The 23,867-nt window shown below is 37.5% G+C and overlaps 1 long non-coding RNA gene across 1 annotated transcript in view; it reads right to left on the bottom strand.

The window, feature by feature from the left end:
* The window catches only part of LOC137215117 (uncharacterized), a 1,036,631-nt gene that overhangs the window by 967,765 nt on the left and 44,999 nt on the right, over positions 1-23,867 (bottom strand). The window lies entirely within an intron of this gene.

Genomic DNA, 23,867 nt, shown 5'->3' with positions numbered 1-23,867 from the left:
TAACAAATTGAAGGAGAAAAACCATATGATCATCTCAATAGATGCAGAGAAAGCTTTCGACAAAATTCAACACCCATTTATGATAAAAACCCTGCAGAAAGTAGGCATAGAGGGAACTTTCCTCAACATAATAAAGGCCATATATGACAAACCCACAGACAACATTGTCCTCAATGGTGAAAAACTGAAAGCATTTCCACTAAGATCAGGAACAAGACAAGGTTGCCCACTCTCACCACTATTATTCAACATAGTTTTGGAAGTTTTAGCCACAGTAATCAGAGAAGAAAAGGAAATAAAGGGAATCCAAATCGGAAAAGAAGAAGTAAAGCTGTCACTGTTTGCAGATGACATGATACTATACATAGAGAATCCTAAAGATGCTACCAGAAAACTACTAGAGCTAATCAATGAATTTGGTAAAGTTGCAGGATACAAAATTAATGCACAGAAATCTCTTGCACTCCTATACACTAATGATGAAAAATCTGAAAGTGAAATCAAGAAAACACTCCCATTTACCATTGCAACAAAAAGAATAAAATATCTAGGCATAAACCAACCTAAGGAGACAAAAGACCTGTATGCAGAAAATTATAAGACACTGATGAAAGAAATTAAAGATGACACAAATAGATGGAGAGATATACCATGTTCTTGGATTGGAAGAATCAACATTGTGAAAATGACTCTACTACCCAAAGCAATCTACAGATTCAATGCAATCCCTATCAAACTACCACCGGCATTTTTCACAGAACTAGAACAAAAAATTTCACAATTTGTATGGAAACACAAAAGACCCCGAATAGCCAAAGCAATCTTGAGAACGAAAAACGGAGCTGGAGGAATCAGGCTACCTGACTTCAGACTATACTACAAAGCTATAGTAATCAAGACAGTATGGTACTGGCACAAAAACAGAAAGATAGATCAATGGAACAGGATAGAAAACCCAGAGATAACCCCACGCACATATGGTCACCTTATCTTTGATAAAGGAGGCAGGAATGTACAGTGGAGAAAGGACAGCCTCTTCAATAAGTGGTGCTGGGAAAACTGGACAGGTACATGTAAAAGTATGAGATAAGATCACTCCCTAACACCATACACAAAAATAAGCTCAAAATGGATTAAAGACCTAAATGTAAGGCCAGAAACTATCAAACTCTTAGAGGAAAACATAGGCAGAACACTCTATGACATAAATCACAGCAAGATCCTTTTTGACTCTCCTCCTAGAGAAATGGAAATAAAAATAAACAAATGGGACCTAATGAAACTTCAAAGCTTTTGCACAGCAAAGGAAACCATAAACAAAACCAAAAGACAACCCTCAGAATGCGAGAAAATATTTGCAAATGAAGCAACTGACAAAGGATTAATCTCCAAAATTTATAAGCAGCTCATGCAGCTCAATAACAAAAAAACAACCCAATCCAAAGATGGGCAGAAGACCTAAATACACATTTCTCCAAAGAAGATATACAGACTGCCAACAAACACATGAAAGAATGCTCAACATCATTAATCATTAGAGAAATGCAAATCAAAACTACAATGAGATATCATCTCACACCAGTCAGAATGGCCATCATCAAAAAATCAAGAAACAATATAGGCTGGAGAGGGTGTGGAGAAAAGGGAACCCTCTTGCACTGCTGGTGGGAATGTGAATTGGTACAGCCACTATGGAGAACAGTATGGAGTCCTTAAAAAACTACAAATAGAACTACCATATGACCCAGCAATCCCACTACTGGGCATATACCCTGAGAAAACCAAAATGTTCATTGCAGCTCTATTTACAATAGCCTGGGGATGGAAACAACCTAAGTGTCCATCATCGGATGAATGGATAAAAAAGATGTGGCACATATATACAATGGAATATTACTCAGCCATAAAAAGAAATGAAATTGAGCTATTTGTAATGAGGTGGATGGACCTAGAGTCTGTCATAGGGTGAAGTCAGAAAGAGAAAGACAAATACCATATGCTAACATATATATATGGAATTTAAGAAAAAAAAATGACATGAAGAACCTAGGGGTAAGACAGGAATAAAGACACAGACCTACTAGAGAATGAACTTGATGATATGGGGAGGGGGAAGGGTAAACTGTGACAAAGTGAGAGAGTGGCATGGACATATATACACTACCAAACGTAAAATAGATAGCTAGTGGGAAGCAGCCGCATAGCACAGGGAGATCAGCTCGATGCTTTGCGACCACCTAGAGGGGTGGGATAGGGAAGGTGGGAGGGAGGGAAACGCAAGAGGGAAGAGATATGGGAACTTATGTATATGTATAACTGATTCACTTTGTTATAAAGCAGAAACGAACAAACCACTGTAAAGCAATTATACTCCAATAAAGATGTAAAAATAAAATAAAATAAAAAATACATAGCTCCTCCATGGGCCCTAAGTGAGCTTTTTTCCTATTTGGAACTCTATGGTCCTTTAGGTATATTTCCACTATTTTTGGCTATTTTAAGCCTGTTTTAAATTCAAACAATCTAATTGATTGACACAATGCATGGCTAAAGAATATATGTATCACAAATCTGTCATAAACCTAGGCCAACTGGCTTCTCCCCACAGACCCAGAGTTAACACATATAGAATTGGGGCAAGTGGGGTGCAAGAGAAGAGTTTCAGGGAAGGGTGCAGTGTCCTTAAGCTTAAGAAAGGGATTTATGTAAAAAAATCTGGAAGGACACGCTGATAGAAAATTCATGTCCACTTTTATCTGTTTTATATACTGGAGGTCTACATGAGATTTTTTCAAGAATGGGTTCCACTGCTTTAAACAAAAAAAGCTTGGACACCAATGAGGTAGAAGGAAGGGATGGCTGATGCTCAGTTCAGTCATGACTACTGTTTCTTTGGATATTAATTGGCAGGCATTCATGGCTATGGCTGACTGAGACGTGGTTGGGAATGAATTCCAAGGCATTCTCCAGAATGGCTCTACCCAGTACTCTCTTAAAAATCTGATTTACAGCCATAAAAGAGCCCTCATAATTAAAACCTTCACCCCAAACTTCAATCCTAAATAGATGTAGGTTTTTCAAGCACTATGGTGGGCATAAAGGGAATGCACAGTTTTCTGGAAAATGCTAAGCAATCCCTTCAGGATGGAAGCCCATATCAGGAGGTAGCTGCAGTGATCAATATAAGATGTTGATCTTATGATCAACATCTAGACCTAACATGTTGAGTTTAAACCCCAGAGCTACTCCTTACTAGCTATGTGGTCTAGGGGAGGTTCTGTAACCTCTACAAGCCTCAGGATTTTTACATGTAAAATGTAAACTACATAGGAATACTCTAAAGATTAATTACCTGTAAAGTGGTTTGTACTGAGACTCGCACAGATCAAACCTCCTCAAATGTTAGTTTACGTATCATCACATTGGGAACAAAGATTTGAAGATAAAATGTAAAGTGGTTTGGAGAATAGAAAGCAGTACAACACAGAGAGGGCATGAAATCAATAGAGAATAGGGAACATGAAGAGGGGAGATGTGAAACTAGAGATTTCATGATCTGCTAAGGTTTGGGCTTCACTCTATAGGGTATGGGGATCCACTGAAAGTTGTTTAGTAATTCACTTGTTCAGAAAAATACATTCTAAATGCTTACTCTGTGCCAAGCACCATTTTAGTGGAGGAAACAAGAAGGTAAATAAGGCAAGTCCATTATTTAGGAGACACAGACTTATTAATCCTGAGATGGGAGTTACAATAAAAGTATACACCAAGTGCTATGTGAACAGAGAGGGTGAAGTTTAGATGAATAAGACTGGCAGAGAAGGGAGAGATCTTCCTAAAAGTATAAGCAGCAGGTCAGAATGGGGTTTGACCAAAAAATGAAGAGAGGTTTATAATATGAGAGGAAGAACAGAAGTATAGCCTCCCACTGAGGAAGCTTAGAATAGTTGGGATTCCAACATTTGTACCTCCAGGCATCATGCTAAACCTAAAGCAGTGGACCCTAAAAATCAGCTTCCTCAGGTTCCACAAGCCTCTTGTTCTTTTGTTTTTTTAACTTTTCATTTTATGTTGGAGTATAGCCAATTAAGTATGTTGTGATAGTTTCAGGTGCACAGCAAAGGGCAGAGTCCACAAGCCTCTTGAAGATACAGATAAAACAGCTTCCAATACTTAGGGAGTCATCCCAGAAAGAAGTTTACTCCTCTGAAGCTTATCACTGCTTGACTCTTAGGAGCTACTTTGGAGAGGACATCAACAAAACTTCTCTCTTGTCCATTTAAGAAGTTCACAATCATCGCCAGTTGAAAATGGGATAAAGTGTGCACCCACGAATTGAAAGAAACAGGATAAGGATTACAAAAATTTTAAGTAGTTCAATGAAGGGGTGGTAGGCTGGATAACACCTCCCCAACAAAGATGTCCATGCCTTAATTCCTAAAACCTGTGAATATGTCTGTCACCTTACGTGCTAATGGGAACTTTGCATATGTGATTAAGTTAAGGGTCTAGAGAAGGAAATAGGATGATAGAAGCTGAGGTTGGAGTGATGCACTTTGAGGATGGAAGAAGGGGCCATGAGCCAAAGAATGTAGTCTTTTTCCATAAGCTAGAAAAGACAAGGAAACGAATTCTCCCCCTTGAGCCTCCAGAGGGAACACAGCTCCATGAACACCTTTAGCTCCATGAGACTCATTTCAGACTTTTGACTTCAAGAATCAAAAAAAAATAAATGTATTTTAAGCCACTAAGTTTGTAGTCAGTTTGTTAAAAAAATATATATCTATATCTATATCTATATATATAGGGCCTCCCTGGTGGTGCAGTGGTTGAGAGTCCGCCTTCCGATGCAGGGGATACGGGTTCGTGCCCCGGTCCGGGAAGATCCCACATGCCGCAGAGCGGCGGGGCCCATGAGCCATGGCCGATGAGCCTGCACATCCGGAGCCTCTGGACAAATATATATATATATGTATATATATATATGTGTGTGTGTGTGTGTAATATGGGGAGAGAGGGCCTCCTCCAAAGACCTCAAAGCTCAAGTATTTTATTAATCCCCTCAACAGCCTAGAGAAGATAAAGAAAATGGAAACAGAGAAGTTAGAGCAAGTCATTCAAGACTAAATAGCAGAACAGGGAAGGAAAATACTACCAAGTTTAATACCCAGAATGAAACATGATTCTTCCAACTCCAAAAATGCGGAAAGCTCTCTGGAAGACTACCAAGCTTCATTTGAGTGAGAAGTTCAGATCCTGCCCATAGGGAAGCCCAGGCATTTCATTTTGATGCAATCTCAGGGTCACAGTAAAAGAAAATGGCGGCCCATATTTGGTTATCCTCACTGCCAGTAAAATAATGTCCATGCTGCAAGAACTAGTACTAATGCACCCCACAGCCAGGGGTGCCCAGCCCCAACCCAAATAAAAGTATGTCAGTATTAGCCACAGAGATGGAGAAAATTCTCTTACCCTCCCAGGGTAGTCAAAGTCTGTGCTAATGTTTATGGGAGAAAAAGAGAAAAAACAAAGTCAGGAAGAAAACATATCTTTATCACTCACATCCCCAAGCAGATAAACAGACTAAGAACCTTAGGGAATGCCAAATTTAGTTCTTTGCATCATTCCCAACTTGCATATCTCCTGAAAATATATTTAAATACTATTATCAATAACACCACCTCCTAAAATAAACATTTTTCATTTATGAATTTATGCCCATTTTGACCATGTGAAACCTGCAAATTAAACATAAACCAGGAGATGAAGGCAATAAGGCAGACAATCTCCAGCTAAGAAATCTGAAGAAAAAAAAATTATATATATATATATATATATATGGAATAAAAAAGTCAATCTTTGATGAAATAATTGCTTCTGCTGTTATTTTTTGCTATTGCTTCAGAAATGTTCTCTCTCTCTCTCTCTCCCTTTTTTGTCCCTATAGCGAGGTGCCCTGCTGCTGTGCAGATGAAAGGTCCAGTCTCTTTAAAATTTCATGCAGAGCTCTTTCACAACATCGAAGCTTTAAAGGCCCACGGCAAATTCAACATATTGTTACACGTGATGGAAGGAGATAAAAATTACATGCAAAATATACTGTATATTCATTTTCTGGAAATACTACAAAGTTACAGTTTCCCAGTAACCAATATGGACTTACATATTCTGATTTCAATATTTAGAAACACAAAAGATGCACATGGAGTACTGAAGCAAAAGTAAGAATGAAAAGTCAAATCACCCAAGGTTAGATTAGGGTCCTAGGAAGTGTGAATAATTTTATTCATAGTTTTCCTAAATTATTTTAGATATATGAAGCATATTTAAAAGACACCAAAAGATACGAAGGGGAAAAAAACAGATTTTCTCAAACTTGTATATATCATGGGGTTCTTTACCCTAAGTTATTTTTATATCTCTAAGAAAAACATGGTGATTACTGCTTTTTTATTTTCACATATAAAATTATCTCAAGAAAACATTAAGAGCTAGAACTGAAGATATTGGTATGTAGAGCTTGGTACTGTCAAAAGCAAGTTTATCAATCATTACTCATTAATAAGGCTTAATTATAATAGGTGAACTTGATTTTAAAATTTTAAGTTCACAAGTTAAACATCATTATCTTTACATCTAAATTTTAGGTGTTTTATTGTAGCTGTTTTTAAATGGCCCCACTTGGCCAGCCTCATTCATTTGCATTTACTCATTTTCTTTCAAACATTTAGTGGATACCTACTATATGCCAGGCACTGTGCTAGGTGTTAGGAGTGAAAAACCAGAAAGATGTGGTCCCTGTCTCCAGAGGGATTACAATATAGTAAAAGGAGATGAACACAGTAAAAGGTAAGCATGACAAACCCTCTGAGGTCCTATGGCAGAAGTAGGGATATCATGGTAGCACAAAGAGTAGTTGATTGGTTTCTCCTGTAGGAAGAGAAAAAGTTGTATGCAGGCGTCAGTCCTTGACCAGAGGCTTAGAAACCACCTCGGCACTGATGAAATAAACCAAGGCAGTAGTAGTAGAGTTGGGGAAAAGGGGACAGATTTTGGAAAAATCATGAATACAAAACCTGCAGGACTTGGCTATTGATTAGAAGTAGAAAGCCAGAGCATGAAAGAAGTGTAGGATGAATGCCTGATTTCTAATACTGGTATCATTCACCAATTCGTTCATCATTTCAAGTTATTTACTACCTAAGAGGTGCCAGACATTGTTCTAAACACTGGAGACATAACAGTGACCATTTAAGAATCCAAACTCCTAAACTTAGAGATGACAAATGGAGAACTACAACAAATAAGTACTATAAGAATACATAAGCACTGTGAAGAAAATAGGGCAGTTTCAAGGAACATAGAGAAGGCCAAGACAGCTTTGTCATGGTGAGCAAGATGAAATTGCAGATGCAGGCAAGCAGGGTCAGATTACATAAGACTTATAGGCTGGGTAAGAATTTTGTTTTAGTGTAACAGAAGAAATTTTGCAGGTTTTAAGCAGAAGTGACAACAGATCATTGGGGAAGTAGATCAGGGAGCAAAAAAGGAATCAGAGAGGCTAGCTCGAAGGCTCTTGCAGTGATCTAGACTGGAAATAATGGTGACTTGGAGCAGGTGAGAAAAGTTGAGCATTCCCAGGGTCCCTTTTAGGGGTGGAGTTGGAAGGTTTTGTGAATGGGTTAGCTGTGCAGGGTAAGGAAAATAGATCAAGTTTATTCTTGGGCTTTGCTTGAGGGACTGGGTAAATAAAGAAACTGGGATGGGCAAGACTTGGGGCAGAAGCAAGGCAGGGGAGGGTAATCAAAATAGTTTGGAGAATGTTAGGTTTGAGACACCTCTTAGACATCAAAGTAGAGTTAACAAGTAGGCAGCTGGTTATATGAGATCAACTGAGAAAAGAGGTCAGGGCTGGATATGAATTTGGGAATCTCTCAGTATATAGATGCAAAGTCCTGGGGCTGAGTGAGATGACAGGGCTTGGGGCAGGGGTGGTAGTGGGAGGGACTGTCAATAGATGAGAGATCCCTGAGGATCTCCCACACTAGAGGTCAGGCAGAAAAGGTTAACAAGGTCAGCAAAAGAGACCATGAAGCTGCAGCCACCAAGATAGGAAGGAAACCAGGACAGTGTGATGTCACAAAAGCCAAAAGGACAGTGTTTCAAGAAGAAGGGAGTGGTTCACTATGGGAAAAAAAATTTTGAAAGGTCAAGAAATATGAGGACATAGAAGTAACCATTGGATTGAAAATCATTAAGATTTTTGGTGACCTTAAAAAGAGAGTTTCTGTGCAGTTGAGTGAACAGAACACCTATGACTGTTTTGAGAAGATAATGAGATGTAAGGAAGCACAATCAGCTAGTGTCAGCAACTTTTATGATTTAAATTTTGTTGTAAAAGGCAACATAGAGATGAGGCCTTAGCCAAGTTGGGGAGTGAGGAGATAAGAAGTTACGGGAAAGGAGATGGCAGAGCATGTGTTCATTTGCTGATAGTAACAATTCTGTAGAGAGGCAGAAATTGATGATGCAAAGAAGTGAAGCTTTAAGAAGGCAAAAGGAGATTTGATCCAGAATATAAGAAGTGGCGTTTCTTTGATTTTGATTTTTTTCATCTATAAAGCATATTTCCAAATTTAAGAAATCTGAATATACACTATATTAAATGATTTTATTGAATCAATGTTAATTTTCTTAGATGTGAGAATGATAATGCAGTCATGCAATGAAGTGTTCTTTTCCTAGGCAGTAAATGCTGAAGTATTTAGGGATGAAATAAATGACATTTGCAACTACTTTCAAACGATTTTAGAAAAAAAGATATACGAAAAGGACTGATAGATAAAACAAATGTGGCAAAATATTAATAATCGGTAGATCTACGAGTAGTTGGGTGCTTTCTGTGCTATTTTTTCAACTTCTCTATTGATTTGAAATTTTTCCAAATTAAAGTTGCATGGAGGAATTACAGAGGTTTGGGATAACCCTCTCCCCACTGGACCTTCTAAATCAGAATCTCTGGAGATGGGACCTAGGAATGTGCTTTTTATAAAGGCTCCCATGATGATTTTGATTCGCAGCTCAATTGTAATTAATCATTATTGCTGCATACTAACCACTCCAAAGTTTACTGCCTTAAAAGAACAACGATTTTATTTGCTCACAAATTTGTGGGTCAAGAATTTGGGTAGGACTCGGCAGAGCAGTGACTTGGCTGGGACTGAATCTAAAAAAAAAAAAAATGGTACTGATGAACCAGGTTGCAGGGCAGAAAAAAAGAGGTAGACATAGAGAATGGACTTGAGGACATGGGGTGGGAGGGCGAAGCTGGGGCGAAGTGAGAGTAGCATCGACATATATACACTACCGAATGTAAAATAGTTGGCTGGTGGGAAGCAGCAGCATAGCACAGGGAGATTGGCTTAGTGCCTTGCAACCACCTAGAGGGGTGGGATAGGGAGGATGGGGGGGAGGCTTAAGAGGGAGGGGATATGGGGACATGTGTATGCATATGGCTAATTCGCTTTGTTGTACAACAAAAACTAACACAATATTGTGAAGCCATTATAGTCCAATAACAATCTACTAAAAAAAAAAAAAAAAGACTGTCTGACTCACTGACTGTGGCCTTGGTGCTCAGCTGGAGCTGCTCCACGGGGACTCTATCTCCAGCAGGATAGTCTGGAATCCTTTACCTAACAGCTATGTTCCCCCTCTATGGAAACAGAAGTTATGGGACTTGGGCTTAGAAGTCTAAAATATCAGTTCCATCACATCCTATCTGTCAAAGCAGGTCACAAAGCCAGCCCAGATTCAAGGGAGTAGAGAAAGAGACTCCATTTCTTGATGGCAAGAACAACAACATCACACTAACAAAGCAGGTGTGGAGCAGAAAGGTGTGATTCACTGGGGGACTGTTACATCAACTACAGACACCCACTAAATTAGACTAGTAACTTAAGTAATACAAGTCCTCACTTAAATAATACAAGCTTGTGTCACACCCTGAGTATCCTGTCCATATGTAAATGATTCTTCTAAAACTGTCTGAAAACAATTCATTTTCTTAATTTGGAAGAGACTTGCAATTTTATGGTGCTAATAATTTGCTCAGTAGGCCATAAACATTCCAAAAGTAAAATCCAAATCCAATCTATCCCACTTATCCCCAGTCTCCAGGACCCAGATTCAGATCACAGCAGTTCTGCAAACTAAGGGACAATAAAAGAGGTTCTAGAAGAGTCTCAGCAAGTTCTCACCAACCTCACAAATGGGGAGCAGAACTGGAATGGGATGCTCTTCTTGTGTAGAGGAGTAGCCTTTCCTCATTCTTGCCCTAGGGGTGATGACAGAGGCCATACCTATAACCTCTTCTTCAGTAACCTTTTTAAGCTTCATTAGCGGATCACCATGTTAACAGAGGTAACCAGGCCTCCAACCAGGATCCTGAATAGGAGTGTAAGGCTGGCACCTCCCAAAGCAGAGTGACAGAGAAGATGGGAGACAGCACTCTAGCTCTCATCACCATTACCAGAAACTCCAAAATAGTGGTGTCTGAATTAACGTGATTTTTGTTATGTGTACTTATGAGACTTAATTAAAGCATATGTGGGACAGGCACATATGTGTCCCTGAACAGAATAGTTTTTCACACATGGTCCTCCCTATGGAAAAATTTTATTCTATCAGCTGTCAAAATCAAAAACTGCATCTGATACTACTCCTGAAGAATTAAGGTGTGTGCAAGACTGACCCTTTCTGTGCCCCGTGTTTACCTGTGCATATAAACTACCTTGTAATTGTATCCACTGGAGTTGCAGAGTGTGGCAGCAGTATATTTTGAACCCAAAGCTACCTGACTTAAAGTCTGAGCTACTCGCACTACACCAAGCATTGAAAAACTGAAGAGGTATGAATTTCTGATTACAGAAATTAGAGAATCAATTAGCCAGATTAGGAGGTATCTGACTTTCTCAAGGGCTCCTGAAATCACCCACAGAGGAGAACTCAGTAGTGGAAATATGTTACAGTTCCACGGGCTCTAGTCCTGACTCGTCTATCATGAATGAGCTGTGTGACCTTGGAGAAGCCACTTTTCTCTGGGCTCCCTGTATTCATCTGGGAAGAGTCTTAATTACAGCTGATTACCCTTAAGATCAAGACGCCTATGTGTGCCCACTATGTTTATATTAAGAGCACTTCAATTGAATGCATGCGCTCTTTAAGAACAGATAAATATTTGAAGTGCATGAAAACCATCATGGAGATGATGGTTGACTATCAATTACAATGTACTTTAAGAGCATACACTTCATTGAGTTTTTACTTTGTCCTACTGTCCTCTAAACAATTTCCACTTGACAACATATTTAGTTTAGTTTAAAATATATTTTCATTTCAAATTTGTATCTTTAAATTCTTGGCATCCCAGAAATTTTTTCTTCATTTTCCAATGACACTTTAAAACTTCCCTCATATTACCTACATTACGAGATGTTTCTGTCATTTTTGTTTACTACATTTTCACCCCTATTTTAGTTACAGGAAGTATTCCCAATGCCACTCAATGGTTTTATTACACAACAGTATAAATTATTACAACTCCATCAACATTTATGAGTACTACTATCTAAGCAGTGTGTGTGTTTTACTGAAATAATCTATAGATAAGGTGTGTGGGCATACATGAGTAGCATTTTCTTGAACTTTCAAAATTTGGTCTATGACTGATATCCAGAGATAATCAGTTAGGCAAAATCAAATATTAAAATTGGTCATAATTAGTACTGATCACATACTAAAATAATGATGTGAGAAATGTTTTGCAAAATGTAAAATGTTATATATATATATGTCCAAGTACTATTAGGAAATTCAGGTAGCCACCATATGGCTCCAAATTTCAGCTGATAGATAAATCTTTATAACACTAAAATTCCAGGTGAAAGGCAACTGACTAAAAGATAACCTCTAAAAATAACATATAATCTGAAAATCTAATGAATGTTCAACTGCAATAAGTAATAATACATGTTGGCTTTTATTGAACAACCATGAGGTCCCAGACAGAGCTAAAGGCTTTACTTTCATCATACACTTTTAATTCTCACAACTGGCTTTGCCTCCTTAACTTTCCCACTACTCAGCATGTATAGAAACCCATGAAGCTTGTCCCCCTGCTGGAGGCCTGAGGTGACAGAGCCAAGAAGATCAACACTCAGACCTTTTGTGGGAGAGGCACACAAATGAGGAGGTTCTGCCTAGCAAACTAGTGACTTCCCCATTTTATAGATGAAGACACTGAGGCCTGAGGCATTAACCAACTTGTCCAAGATCTCACAGCTAGTTAGTGGCAAAACTGAAACCTGAAACCAAGTAGTTCCCCAACCTCGATTTTAATGGCTACATTCCACTGGCTGGCAAGGGGAAGTTTATTAAAAATCTCCCCACTGATCAATTAAAAATTCAAGGAACAACAACTCTTAAAATTTCTGGACTTGCTTAAAATCATGCCCTTTAAGTAATCAAGACCATTTATGTTGTTTTCCATCACTGAACTTATTAAACAGTGCTACTGCCACTTCTCCAGCTCAGGAATCAGGCAAAGTTTGAAGCATTAGGATTTATGCTGAAATATTCCATGGGGTCCTTCTCTGCCTATTTCTCTCAAAACTTTGTTTCTATTAGTAAAATATTAACAGCTTTGCCCCATACGAAACTAACAACAGAAAGATATTATGTAACTGATATATTCTGCAAAAATATGCACATGCAAATAGCTTACACAAAACTGTAACTAAGGGGCAACTGAATAGGTGTTACTTATAAAAAAGTCTCCTTTAAGTTAATCAGATAAAGAACACACACCAAAGAATCAAAGAAATGAATATACCCTCAAGTTATATCACAAGGAAAAAAAAACCTCTCTGGATAAGAAATTCAGGTTTATTTTATCTTAAATCAGACCAAGGGGATTTAGGTTGGTTTTTTAATTTACTTGTTCATAATGACCTCTCAGATTTATCATACTTTTTATAGAATATTATTATTAATTAGACATGTCATTGCTTCAGGCAGAAAATTATTGGATAGTAAAAAGGTCTATATTCCAAAGGCTCATAAGAGAAAGATTTCCATTTCTATCATGGCACATCTCTTTCAGTTCCAATTCTCAGTGGAAATAACTCAACAATTTCAGTCCTTGTAACACTAACATTTAGAAGTGTCTCCCATTTACAAGATAGCTGAACTAGGGTTTGTCTTATAAGACTTTTTCTTATGTTACTGTATTTACAAGCCAATTATATTTTCTTAGGGTATGCAGGTTCAGAAGACAACCTTTCCATGTCGCTCAGATTTTTATCATCTTCCATTAGGGGTCTTAGAACTGAGGCATGGGGAAGAACAATTGGGTCATCGGTTTTATCCATCAGGCTGGTGTCCTCTAAAATGCTCTTGATGCCATCTGGTTGTCTCTCACAAGTCACTTCGGCTTCCTCCTCATTCCCATAAGCCCCTTGTGTTTTTATCTGTGCCACTCTAACCACATAGGAAAACTATATTTCCCCCTATAGGTCAGGACTCTGTGAGGCTCTCTCTGATACCTACATTTCTTTTGCTCCCACACTATGCTACATCCAAAAGGCATCTAAAATCATATTGCTTTCCAGAGCTCCAGCATAAGAACAAGGGCACAGGTAACTCTGTCCCCAGGTTCCTCAGTTTATGAGTTGGTCCTACTGTCTACTCTCACCCTCCATCCTCCCTTTCTCCTCTAGCCTCCTCACTCTGAGCATCCAAGCAAATGACTTGGCCTCCCATTTCACAGTGAAAAATAGGAGACTAACAAAGCCAAACTCCCTCAACTTCTGGCCCATTTACCATTGAATTTTCCTAGCTGTACAAAGTTCATCTCTTCACTTGCATCCCATTTCTCATTCCACCCTCTTCAGGAATCTCCCTCCATCAACTGCCTTCCTCTGTATCTTCATCCTCTCTCCTTTGACTCTCTCCCTTCAGCTTCTAAGATAAATATGTGACTGTCATTAAAATATACACAGCATCAGAAACAAGAACCACACACATAACTCTCCCTAGACCCTTTTATCTCTCATCTTCCCGTCACAGCTAAGCTTCTTCAAAAAAAAATACTGAGAAAAATGTTCCAGGCAAAAAGAAGAGTATTTGTATACACCCTGGGATGGAAATGATCATGACTCTCATGAGAAACTTGAAGGTCTGTGTGGGTGGAGAATCAATAGAGTGGTGGGAAGTGAGACAAGGGATAGAGAACACTGGCCTTATGATTCATGAAGGATTTTAACCTACACCATGGACTTGAAGATCAAATAGGAGTGTGAATATTAAGTGCCTAGTGCACATAATATAGCTATGGTTATTTTAAAACATATGACCCTGACTTTCTTCTTACTTCATTAGAACACCCTCCAAGGCTACAGAAGTGAGAGCAATCCCTTCGTCACTGGGCTGAAAGCCTACTTGATGGAGACTTTATGCAGGATAAAGTTGAAATCTCTCAGCTCCACACAGAGGCCTCATTTGGAAGCATTTGGAAACAGTAATAGGTACACAGGCGATATATGTAGCACAATAAACATGCGTTACAGATAAATATGCTAAACTAAGAAATATAAAACTTGCCCTGTAGCTCCTATTCTGGTAGATGGAGGTTGGGTGTGTAGAGTGAGAAACTGGACTAGAAATTGTCAGTTAAAGATAATTCCATCTCGCAGGACAACTAAATTCAAAAGGTAAACCTGGACTGAATGCTGGAGTAGAAAAACTGCTTTAAAAGGACATCATTAGGAGAAAGGATGAAATTGCAGTATGTACTGTAGACTATATAGAAGTGCTCTATCAATGTTAAACTTTCTGAATTTGATATGGTTATGTAACAGAATATCCTTGTTCTTAAAAAATACACACAGAAAGACTGAGGGGTAAAAAGGCATGATTTATGCAAGCTACTCTCAAATGGTTCAAAAACTAATTTTTAATATAAACAGTATTTTATGATATAATAAATTCTCATATTATATATAATTATATGAGAGAGACTGCTAAAGCTTAAGTTGTAAATTGGTGGTTCTGAGTAAAGGATATACAGGAGCTCTTTGTACTTTTTTTTTTTTTTTAAACAACATTTGGGGTTCAAGAGCTGGACCCTGAGCTGTCCTCTAGGTCCTCACTGCCCTGTAGCCTCCAGAGAGATGCCTCTTTCCCTCTTGGTCACCCTGCAGTGTCCCCTGCTGAAGTCCTCAGCTGATAGAACTTGTGATCTCTTCTGGCACTGTTGGGGCCCAGTAGGTTTCCCCATCTTTGCAGACTTGGCCTTATTTAAGCCCTTGCTTATTGTCTCTGGATAATGCAAAAGGAGCTTTGGAAAACAGAAGTCCCTCTTTCTCTCTTGACAAGCCAGACTCTCAAGACTACTGTCTTACTGCAACTTACCCCCAAAACTTAAATTTGATGCTCAAAGTTGAGCACTTTGTTGGTAGTTCTAACCTTTTGCCTTTTCCCCCAACACTGTGAAACCTGTGCTTCAATGAAGGGTACAACCCATGGCATCTTTGTTTACAGGAAAAAAAAAACACATCTGCATAACATTTTCATAAAGATAGTTCTTACATGTAGTTTCCATTTCAACAATTTAGTCTCAATCTTTATTTTCTACTTCCTCAGGTGGCAGAACCACAGTTAACACTGAGTATAAAAATCCTCAAGGTCTTGATAGTCATCAACTACAATCAAAAATGGCTATACAGGGCTTCCCTGGTGGTGCAGTGGTTGAGAGTCCGCCTGCCGATGCGGGGGACGCGGGTTCGTGCCCCGGTCCGGGAGGATCCCACATGCCGCGGAGCGGCTGCGCGTGGGCCATGGCCACTGAGCCTGTGCGTCCGGAGCCTCTTGGCTCCATGGCGGGAGAGGCCACAACAGTGAGAGGCCCGCGTACCTCTAAATAAAAAAAAAAAAAAAAAAAAAAAATGGCTATACAGATATAAAATGCAAGGTTTAGTAAAAAGAAATGGGTAAATTTTATACAAACAGATTTCCACAACTCTTTGACATACTAAATGATCAAGTGATTCTTTACATAGTTAAAATTTTAATTAAAAAAATCTACCTTGCATGTCCTACTTATTTTCACTATAATTAAAATTTATAAGCCACAGCTACTACATCCAAGCAAGGCAGAAAACTATAGGTTTTATAATGGGTCCTCCCTGCCTCATCTCCCACATCTCCCACCCCTAGTAATGGATTAGGATAAAAATATTCATTTTCTACTTAAACTAAGTAATCACAACAGTTGTAGGCATGTATGGAAATTCAATATAGGGTTCAACAATTACCAATAGGTAGAAAGAATTTAAAGTGGCAAAATTATAATGAAGTACCTAACAAAGCTTAGCTGCACTGGGAACGGCTCCAACTCTCCCATGGTGAAAGGAGATCTGTGAGGCTTTAATTTTGGGGGGCCCTGGTTGGCTACAAAGCCACAAAAGGGGACTGGACATTGAGAGAAGGGGAAGCAGGACGATGGCATCTCTTCAACATGCTTAGGTTGATCTCATTACCTCCCTAGCCCGTTTTGATCAGCATATAAAGACCAGGGTTTTGTGTGTGGTTTTTTGTGTGTGTCATTTAATGCTTACAAATCTCAGATGCAAAGAGGAAACTAAGAAAGATTTAAAACCTTATTATTTCGGAGTAATAAATTTGGGGGTCTTTGATTTCCTTGAAAAACTGAAAAGAAAAAACAAGAGGACCTTGCTTTATTTGTGATAGGTGTGCCATTAACTTTGCTAGAAGGGCATTTATCCTTTTAAAGGCATACTTAATATGCCCTTAAAACATAGTAAATATGTATCTTATAATAAGATGTTTTCCTCATGTTTCCTTTGGGTAAAGTCTGTCTAGTACATCCTTTTAAGGATAAATAGATGCTTTTAGAAAAACGGAGTTAAGATATCAACTTTTACTTTTAGGTTCACTTGAAATATTCCATGGCCTCTCTCTTTGTATCCTACTTGTATATGCAATTTTATGTAAATCTATTTAACATTTTTCTTATGAACTAACATAAGGCCTGAATAATCTAACAGAGCAAATAAAAATTCTCTTCCTCTAAAATTAACACCCAAAAATGCAGTACAGTATTCCTCCAAATTATTTTTTTTAAATGAAGAGCAAACTGTGGAGGTTTATTGAAAAAATTTTTTCATTATATTTTTGAATGAGTAGAAATAAAGAGTTATATGGAAATTTTTCTGGAGCTTTAACATTATAATTTATCATATGACTCTACAAATGTACATATATATTAAACCTATATTACACAAGATTATTGTATATATTTTAAATTATATACAAAATAGACACATTCATATACCTTAAGATTATTAAACTTTACAAATCTACTCATACATATTTTCTCTCATAAAAATTCCTGTTTCTGTATTCATACTACCTGATCACAAGGTAACCTAAAGCACACTTGCTTTAATAACTTACACATTCATAAATATTTTTAAACCCCATAAATGTTTAACATTGGTATAACATATCAAAGTACTGTTCTTTTCTCTGTAAATAAATCATCTCTAATCGAAAGACTTGGGGGTGGGGGAGAGGTACATAGAGTAACAAAAATCCTTCTGGCCAGGGAATCAAAGGACATTCCCAGACATTAATTTCTCTTTCCAAATATGAAAAACATATTAAATATGTATCTTATAATAAGATGTTTTCCTCATGTTTCCTTTGGGTAAAGTCTGTTTAGTACATTCCTCTTCACATTGTGCTACAGAATTCTCAGTCAACTTTGTCATTTTTCCCTCTGCAAAGGGCTGCCTGCTGGAAGGAAGCCAGAATTACTGTGCTATCACTCACTCATCCAAGACTAACTACATTAGAGTCAGGCAAAAATGAGTTATAATGTAAAAGAAAAATGATTAAATTTATTTGTATATATATATAAAATATAGATACACATACATACCACCCATTATACTACTTCTAAAGAAAAATAGTTAACTCCCACTGTCTGTGTTCTGAAAAGAAGACAAGCTATGAAAAAAGACATAAGGCATTCACAGGATTGAAATGAACTTTTAGGACTGCTACATGTTCTACAGTTTAATTTTTTTTTTTTCCCCAAACCCATGTGGCCATCTGTATCTATAATGAGGAGTGAAACAATAAGGGATTTTTCAAGTAAACCTTTCGTAGGGCTGCAAACTGCCATGGTACTTAAAGGAAGGGGTGCCAAATGACTTGGGATTTCTGGGCAGCCATACTGCAAAAAAAACAGAGCATGTGGGTGGCCACGTTGCTGATACTTGTGGTATGCAAGTGAGTGATATTAGTTACACTTGCATCTCACAAGCAAAATAAGTCCCCACGTTACTTCTGATATCTTTCTCACATCTTCTTGCCATGCCTATCACCAAGCTATGCCAATTGATTATGTCTGTAGCTGTCAATAATTTTTCTATATAAACATCCTCTTTGAATCAATCTTTTGTCACCTGGATTGTTTCACTTCACTTCCTTTTAGCAGCACTAACTGCTTCAAGAGGACAACTGCCGCTAAAAACATGGTACTGCAGCAATCATTTGGTTCTGTGCGCACATTTTAATTTCATGCCCTACAGGGGGGGGTATCACTATCGGCCGTAAACAAAAAATGAGTCTTTAATGCCTTATTTGTTTGCACAATTTATCTTTCAAATAGTCAATGAGCTTTTAAAAAAAATAATAAAGAAAAACAGAAAGAAGGAAAAAATGTTCAATTGGCAGTGGATATTCAAGGAGCATTCAACCCCCAAATGTGAATCCTACAAATATTTCCCGAAGTATATGTTTATGAAAATAAACTGAATTTGTCAAACGTCTCCTCCTTCATGGCATATCCTGTTGTTATCCCAGCGCAGTGGGACCTAACATGTTAGGCCAACCCTGTTGTGATTGCCAGAAGAGAAGCATTTAGTTGTTGATATCAGATTTAGATGGTTTTTGTAGCACGGCCTGTAATTTAAATCTTTCAGAACAAGAAGGACGAAAGTGGTTGTGGGGTGGCAGCCAGTGGGAATCAATGAAGAATAAAACTTAACGTGAGCAGGAGAATGTATGAATGCATATGGATGTTCAGGACTGGCCTCAAACCTGTTATGTGGTTTCTGTTTTCCTTTGACATGGGTGTTATTTTCTCATTGGCAGAAACAGCTAGTGAAACGTTGGTCTTTTCCTTTCCAACATGTGTTATTAAAGGTCTAAAATCACAAGTCAATGAAAAGGAGCTGCTTTGGTTACTGATAACAGTAGCCTGAGAACACTTAGTCCAGCAATTAGAACCTAAGATGAGAATCTAGAGGAGGGAAAGCTCAAGAGTAACTGACCAGAAGATAAGGGAAACATAAAAAAAAGGTCCATGAGTAGATGATTTTTAAAGTGAAAACATTTTTATATTTTAACAAGTATGTATGGAAGGTAAAGTAAAACACTTCTTCCCATAAAGACTTTTTTTTGAAAAATCATATTTACAGCCCAGACTTTCCTGCCCTCTTGTGGAGAAAATACAGAGCTCTTTATATGACAGTGGCTTTTCAAAACTTGCAGATGCCTTCTTCCATGGTATGTGTCATTTACTGTCATGGTCAGATCCCCTGACGTTCACAGAGCTTTACTAGCTGTTAAGTGTTGTACTGAAACAAAACCTAAGACGTGAATAACAAAGCAGAGCTAGATCAGATGTTAGACAGCAAGGAACCATTTTAATGTGAAACGAGAAAACTGCAATGATTAGTTTTTAATAATACTTAGACAAATAAATGTTTTAAACAAGAAGGACAAGAGAGCAGAGTTTTCAAAGTAGCCATCAGAAAGCTCTAGTCCTTTCATCTTTCTACTAAGAGAATGGGCTATCATCGCTCTCTGTGGGAGCACAGGTACTGCCACTGCACATTGTCATCTGGGCAGGACCAGCCTGGGACAGAGAACGCACAAATCCCATTGGCAACTCCTGTAAAATCAGACAGTTTCCAAGTTGTTTAGGTTGCTTTTAAGGCAATTTTGTACAAGTTGGCTTAAATTTATACAAGAGACAGGGGCTGGTGGTCCTGACCACCACATTCAATGCCTAACTCCAGCCAACGACCAACTTATGCTGTGATTTAGGCATAAATCTGCTCTGGTCATGCACAAGAAGATGTTAAATTTCATTGTATTTATCATATGTTCTAAAATCGAAGTGTTTCAGTAAAATCCAAAGTTCTTTTTAAGGGTTTTATACGTTGGGGGGAAAGAAAAAATTATAGTAGATAACATTATCATGAAAATATCATAAGATTTCTGAAAGGCAGCATACCCTATTGTAGATATAACTTTTTCCCAAGTGATAGACTCTCAGATGTTCACTGAACGTTCCCTAGCACAGTACTAAGCACCACAGCAACACAAAAGAAACACAAATCATGATTTCCACTTTATATCACTAGGTATTTACCCCAGCACCAACTGTGTGCCAGTGCTCAGTGTAGTAGGAGAAACCAGGTTTATGCAGCAGCTGGGCAACAAGGCCCAACTGGGCAAACCAGACAATCAATGGGCCAGAGAGGGGAGGCTGTAGCATCAGGGAATTCCTCTGGAGGAAAGAAGACCTGGCCAGAGAGACAAAGTCTGAAGAAAAAGGAGGAAGAGAGAAACTTGCTCCATGTAGCACCAACCAGTCATGGCTTATAAAAAGATTAAAAATGGTGGATTTGAAAGGTCTTTCAAATCACCTAAGTTAAAAAAAATCTTTCAAATCACCTAAGTTAAAAAAAATAATGCCATTTGCAAAAGGCAAGATAGGTTGCACAGGTAGAATGGAACCAGATTAGCCAGAGCATGGACTGCAAAGCTCCAGTTTGAATTTCATCAACAGGAAGCCAGGAGTGATGTAGGAGTAGGGGTTTATTGATGACATTTTCGCAGATGATTCTAAGGAGACAGTGTTTCCAGTGCTCTGAGTGTGGAGATGTGTGAGAAAGAAAGGTGGTCAGGCAGTTGTTAAAGTGATACAGGCTAAACTAGAGGAGAGGCAATGAATCTATAAGCTGTTCTCTAAGAAGATTAATTAAGTAGAGTGACTGGTTGACTATAAGAAAGAGAACCCAAAAAATACCTTAGGTTTAAATCCTTTCAGGATGATAGGACGAGGCACTGACAGAATCAAGAAATTAAGTGAATAGAAAATTCACACATTTTACATTCACTCCCATCTCTCAGGTCAGCCTTAATTACTGTTTTATAAGAGTGGTAATTCTGCCTCCATATTATTTTTTAATTAAACTTCAAGTTACATCATAGTTTTAAAAAAAATTAAAATTTTCAATCTGCTCTTAAAAAGATTCAGTACAGTTAGTCTGTTTCTATGCACAAAACTTGCAAGTTTTGGATGCCACCAAAATTTACTATCATAATTAAATACCCTTGAAATCACATGAATAATAATGCCAACAATTTCTCAATGTATCTGTATTTAGACATTTATTGATAAGTATATCAATAATGTATGCCCAGCACTGTACTAGGTACTACAAGGCATTCAAAAATAAGGAAATAAAATGCAGTCCCTGATCCCAAGCAATTTTTAATCTATTAGAGGAATAAGACAAGTACAGAAACAACTATAAAATAAGGCTGAATGTGATCAATGCTGTCTTAAAGGGAGTATGAATAAAGTACATAGAAAATCAGAGGAAATCAATCATTTCAACTAGAAATCAGGGCCAGGAATACATGTTCTGAGTCTTGAAAATCGGAGTATGAATGTTGCAGGTCTCTCCCAAACCTTATATTCCAAGATTCTCTGTGCAAATGAAAAAGCACATTCCAGTTTGAGAGAGATGCTTTTTTAAGAGGCAAGAAGGTAAGAGAGCAAGAGTTTTCTATTCAGGGTACAAACACTGTAGATGAATCATTAAACATGAAACTGGTAGGCAATGACCTTTACTACAATGGGCTTTGATTGGCCGATAAAGGATTCCCACTAATTTCTACAGGAAGGACAGCCACTCAAGATTTCAAATAGGATTTTGGCATGATGGGATATGACCTGTCTATAATTCAGCAAATTCATGTCCTTTAGTACATTTAATCTGGCAATAATGTGCTTGGGATGGGGGAACCACAAAAGAGCATTGCAACAAGTGAGTAAGGGGTAAGAGAAACAATGATCATCTTAAGCAGTCTTAGAACAACAATGATAAATAAACTGAATAATCTGTTTTTGCCAAATACCTCCCATAATCTAGTAAATATGAGTGATAAAATGCAGACTTGCAGTAGCATTTAAATAAACAGACACAAACAGGATGCCTCTAGGCTACAGTTTTTCATTGGAATTCCCAATATTCAAGCTAATCTTCCAAAAAATGTGCCAAAATAAATGGATATACCCTTTGAGTTCAAAACTGAGCTAGTGAGGTCAATCCATGTACATGTTAGTGAACTTTTATTAGTGAGTATCTCAACCCATACATTTTTATTATTATAATAACAATTCTTCTAGAAGAATACAAATACTGTCTATTGGTTGGAATACTATCCTTTCATGCTATCTGGCATTCTTCTCCCCACCTAGGACTAAACCCAAAATATGAAAGTAGTCTGCTTAATCCTGGTTAGCCTATGTCCAAGGCCACCTATGTGCTTCTTAATTATAACCCCGAATCAGACTCTTGCAGTCATTAGATTCATGGGATTGTATCAATCTACAAACCCACAGCTTTTTAAATGTAAATTTGCTGAATTATATACAGGTAAAATCTCATTACAATGAACTTAATTGTAATAAAGAGTATGGAAAAAGATGTGTCTCAAGAGAGATGCCCTACCATGGCAATGATTTCTACAACTAGGGAATTATTACTAATCCTTGAAATGAAAATCATTTCTTTTGAAGATATTCTATCTCCTTCCAGTACAAAAGGAAGGAAAATTTTCTTTTGCTCTTTTATTCTTCAACTTATCCTTTAAAAATATACTTCATGTGATAAAGGTGGAATTTTAACTCAGTTAAAATTAGAAACAATCAGCTACTAAATTTTCCCTATAAAATTAGCAAATATATATATTGTAATGAAATTGCCTGGCTTTAGGGAAGGTGCAGGAGCATGAACTGATATATTCTTTCTGGAGGGCCATTTGACAATATATACCTAAGGCACTAAAAGTGTATACTATTTATAAGGTAAGGTCTCAGGATGTTCACTGAAATGCCATTTATAACAACATAAAATTACAAACTACCTAAATATAAAAAATATCGATTTAAATGAATTAATATATCCATATAATAGAATACTATGCAGCTATTTAAAATGATGTCAAGAAAACTGTCATAATTATTGAAATACAGATTATGAAACAGTATGGTATGACTCTGCTTTTGTAAAATATACTTATTTGAATTTTTAATACAGAATAAAAGACTGAATAAACTAAAAGAAACTGAAATTACAGTGGTGGGTTTTCCTATTGGTAGGGTCAGAAGTATTTTTAGTTTTATTTTTATTTATCCATTATTTCTAAATTTTCCTCAATGAGTACTTTTTCCAAGAAAAAATGGAAAAAATACAACAAACTACCCCTCAGCTGCCTTTTTCCCTCCACTCCTCATCCTCCATCCCATCCCTTCAGAAAAACCCACCTGAAACTATCCAACTAACCACCAAAAACAAAATACAAATACGAACATATACCACAACAGAAATATAATCCAATACTATTTCTTAATTTTTCCTACTCAATTTAGAGTACTTATTTTCATTACTTATTCATCATAGTGAGTCTCTTTATAG

This window comes from Pseudorca crassidens, chromosome 20, assembly GCF_039906515.1.
Source record: "Pseudorca crassidens isolate mPseCra1 chromosome 20, mPseCra1.hap1, whole genome shotgun sequence".
NCBI lineage: Eukaryota > Metazoa > Chordata > Mammalia > Artiodactyla > Delphinidae > Pseudorca > Pseudorca crassidens.
The sequence above is the reverse complement of the archived record's forward strand: the minus strand, read 5'-3'. Positions and strand labels throughout refer to the sequence as shown.